The sequence below is a fragment of the Nematolebias whitei genome, chromosome 6 (genome assembly GCF_014905685.2).
Source record: "Nematolebias whitei isolate Nwh7 chromosome 6, NemWhi1, whole genome shotgun sequence".
NCBI lineage: Eukaryota > Metazoa > Chordata > Actinopteri > Cyprinodontiformes > Rivulidae > Nematolebias > Nematolebias whitei.
Window position 1 is genome coordinate 9,974,053 of NC_056503.1, and position 4,320 is coordinate 9,978,372.

The following is a 4,320-nucleotide window of genomic DNA, read 5'->3' on the forward strand; positions in this document are numbered from 1 at the left end:
GGTTCAACTGTCCCCCTCTTACAATGCTGTGATTGCTAGTATCACTCAGCCCTCTGTGAACAGTAAACAGCCATCAGTGTGCTAATGATCCATTGTTAGGCTGATGGTCCTTCTTGAGCTGGTTTTGGTTGTCAGCAGCAAAACTGGTTGATCCACTCTGAGAAGGTGCTTTTTAAGAGACTGAGCTGAATACAGCACCTCAGACTGAAGAAGTCTCTTGGATGAGAGACGAAACGTTTCTACATTTTATTGTTGATTTGCTTTGTTTTGGGTTTTTTTGAATGTCCAGAGGACCAGATTTAACTTTTTTAGAGTGTTCACCTATATATTTCATCTAGAGTTATATTAAACATTTCAAACTAAGTTACTACCTTGTAAACACAATAAGCATTTGTAAACCTGTTTTTTTATCATATAATATTGTACTTTATCACTGCATTATAAGTATCTACAACTAATATTATATCCTAAAAAATGAGGTTTACAAATGCTTATTGTGCTGACAAGGTAGTAACTTGGTCTGAAATGTTTAAATGCAATTAATTCAATTCAGTTTATTTCTATAGCACCAAGTCACAACAGAAGTCATCTCAGGCACTGAACAGAAACATTCATATATAAAAATAATAATTTAACATTATTTATCTGAGGAGCAGACTGATTTGAATTTAACTCCATCACAGAACTCTCATCTTGAGCAAACATGAAGGCGACAGTGGAAAGAAAAACTCCCTCATGAGGAAGAAACCTTTAGCAGAACCCGACTCGGGACAAGCGACCATCTGCTTCGACCAGCTGGGTTTGAGAGGAACAGGAAGGAGGAACAGATACACAATGGCAGGTCAAGAATCACATGTTAAGATAGAAATAGTATCAAATGAAAACTGTTAAATTTTAACAATTAAATAATTTTTATTTAAGGAAATGAGGTCAGTTTGTCCTCCAGTAGTCTAAGTTTATGGCAGCATGACAAGCCAACCCTAACTATAGGATTTATCAAAAAGGAAAGTCTTAATCCCAGTCTTAAAACTGGATAATGTGTCACCTCACGGACAGAAACTGGAAGTTGGTTCCACAAGAGAGGAGCCTGATAACTGAAAGATCTTCCTCTCATTCTGCTTTTGGAAACTCTAGGGACCATGAGTAAACCTGCAGCCTGAGAGTGAAGTGCTCTGTTGGGAAAACATGGAACAAAAAGATCTGTAATATAAGATGGAGCTAGGTTGTTGAGAGCTTTGTAGGTTAAAAGTAAGATTTTGAATTCTATTCTGGATTTGACAGGGAGCCAATGGAGAGAAACTAAAACTGGAGAGATATGAGCTCTCCCAGTAACTCCAGTTAAGACTCTGGCAGCAGCATTTTGGATCAAATCAAGACGTTTTAAAGACGTATTTGGACACCCAGATAATAAACCATTGCAATAGTCCAGTCTAGACGTGACAAATGCACGGACCAATTTTTCTGCATCATTTTTAGATAAGATGTTTCTAATTTTATTGATATAAAGCAGGTGGAAGAAGGCAGTTCTTGTAACGTTTTTAATGTGGGGGATAAAAGACACGTCCTGATCAAAAATAACACCAAGATTTTTAACATTAGAGCTGGAGGACAGATTATGCCATCTAAGGATGGAGAAAGACTGAAAAATTAATCCCTAAGGTGCTCAGGTCCAAAAACTAAAACCTCAGTCTTGTCTGTGTTCAAAAGAAGAAAATTTAGGGTCATCCATGTTTTTATGTCTTTGAGACATGCTTAATATGATAATAATAATACAATATTATAATATAATAATTTAATATAAGAACTCTAGGTGAAATATATACGTGAACAGATTTGGCTCACTATTTGGCAAGAAACTGGTCGGTTTTGTCTGTCACCTTTAATTAATGCATAATAAGCAGTTATTAATGATTTATAAATTGTTTTTAGAGGAATTAATAACGTATCTATAAACTATTTATTAGCCATCTATAAGGGGAGTTTTATTGTAAAGTGGTAGCTATTTTTCTTTATGTTTTAAATAGTATTTTGACAGCAGAAAGATTTGGCCATTTTTTGCAATTGTTTATTTTTTTCTAAAATCATGCTGTGATTGTTGTTTTTAAGTAATTACTTATGATTAATTGGGTGTGAGCACACCCTTTTCCTGCTGGAACTGTTGCCACTATAAATGCAGAAGCAAATGTGAGATCTTTCTCTTGTCATAACTGTGCTTTATTGCTTATTTTAGTCAAATAGTGTTGTTTTATTCCTCAGACTATGTAAAATACATATGAACTGGGAGTGAGTCAGTACTGTACGGTCAGCCTTTTTCTGTGTGTGGATGAAAGACACTAGTCCAGCAAGCACCCACAGTTGGACCTTTGGATCAATATACTGGAATTTGCTAATTTTAGCATTTTTCTGTAATGTTTATCTGTTTATTTTGTTACTTACCTCTAAAAGAGAATGACCAGTTGATAAAATTCTGCTCCTCCTTCAAGATATTGCTGGTTTCTTGTCTAATTGACGTTAAGCCCTTAATGGAACGGCTGGGTTTAAGTGAGTTCATTACATTTCATTAAGTTTTATTGTTGCACTTGTTGTTGTTTTTTGGTTGTCTTTGTGGAGCATTGAATCATTGCAGTTCATATTTACAGTAGTTCTCAGCTTACTGTGTTTGCCACTTGCCTGAGAGTTCACCTGTTTGGGAGCTGTGATGTTTGTGGTGACGTCACAGGATCCAAAGCCTTTCTGTGTGGTCTGTTAAGTATTTGCCTTTAAGATAACTGTGATCGTTTCTCTGCAGTGCCCTGAGATGACTTCTGTTGTGAATTGGCACTATAGAAATAAACTGAATTAGACTGAAATATCCTGGAATTAATAAAACATAAACTTTTTACATTGCGTTCAAAAACTTTTATTTGATGAAAATTGTTACAGGTATCTTTGGACATTTCTAAAAATAACTTTTAAGTGAAAACCGTCTGTTTTGCATGAGAAGATGGCAATAACATGATATTCAATAAACTCACTTGCTTTGAACACACAGCTCACATATGAGCAGGATGCGGATGCTACACCGGTAATTTATAAACCATTTGAGGAAGCACTTCTCTTTGCAACCATTTTATTACCAGTTAGAACTGGTCCTTAATTTAAAAAAAGTCTGCAAAGTGAGTTTCTTTTCCAATCACATGGTGTGGAAATGAGACGATAGGTCAGGAGGCAGGTGAGACTCGTCAGATACTCCACATTTAAGCCAGTCTCTCATACTGATGAGTAAACTACTGGAGGTGCAGTTATAAACAATTAAAGAAGAACACATTTGTACTCAAATATTTTAAATGTTATATTTTTAAATGACATATTAATAAAAATGGTTACACACATAGTATTTTAAGAGTATTATCTTCATGAAATATGGATAACTTAGCATATTTGTTCCATATTTTGGACTAACAGGTGCGATTTGTACCGAGGTTGTGCGACTCTTAGTTGAGAATTGATCCTCTGTGCGACGCCTTTATTTTAAAAGAATGCAGTGTTATGCAGTATGAGAATAAAGTTATGGTTGTTTGATAAATAACTTGATGAATAAAGTTGTTTAAAATGTGGCATGGTACGATGCCCCTTTGTTCGTGACTTGACATTTGTAAACGCAGATTTATATAAATCTTTTCTAATTCACAACACAATACCAGTCAAGAAAGATGCTTGTGCTGCAGGTTTTCTGCCTCTTTGACTTTATCACACAACACACATCAGGCTGACTTCATGTCTCACTATGTTGCTTGCTTGTTATATTTTGTGCAAATGCACCACCAGAACGCCACAAATGTGACCAAAGATTTACTTCCTAAAGCTTTGAATCAGGTACCAAAGCCATAACTTGGGGATTTTCGAAACTTCAGACGTCATTGATCATGTGATTTTTGCCAAATAAGTCAAACTCCGACACAGAGCTTAGGAAACACTCATGTTTGAGCTGCAGCTTGAAACTGCCCATCACTACAAACCTGTGCTCACATCATGCTTACCTTGGCTGAACCATCTGAAAAGTAAATTAACTCCTCAGCTGGAATGCGGTTAAAGCTCTCCCAGAGGTGCGAGTTAAAGATCTCTTTGACGGATTTTTCTGCCATGCGTTCCTAGCGAACCCTCACTACATGCTTGGGTCAACCAGGTCTGTCCGGCATCTTCCCCTGCCTTCTGATCCAACTCACTACCAGGTGGTGATCAGTTGACAGCTCAGCTCCTCTCTTCACCCGAGTGTCCAAAACAAATGGCCACAAATCAGTTGACACAACTATGAAGTCTATCATCGATCTACGACCTAGG

The 4,320-nt window shown here is 36.6% G+C and overlaps 1 protein-coding gene across 1 annotated transcript in view; it reads left to right on the top strand.

Annotated features, from left to right (window-relative positions):
* Positions 1–4,320, top strand: part of gria4a (glutamate receptor, ionotropic, AMPA 4a) — a 192,036-nt gene that overhangs the window by 5,670 nt on the left and 182,046 nt on the right. The gene's annotated exons all lie outside the window — the stretch shown is intronic.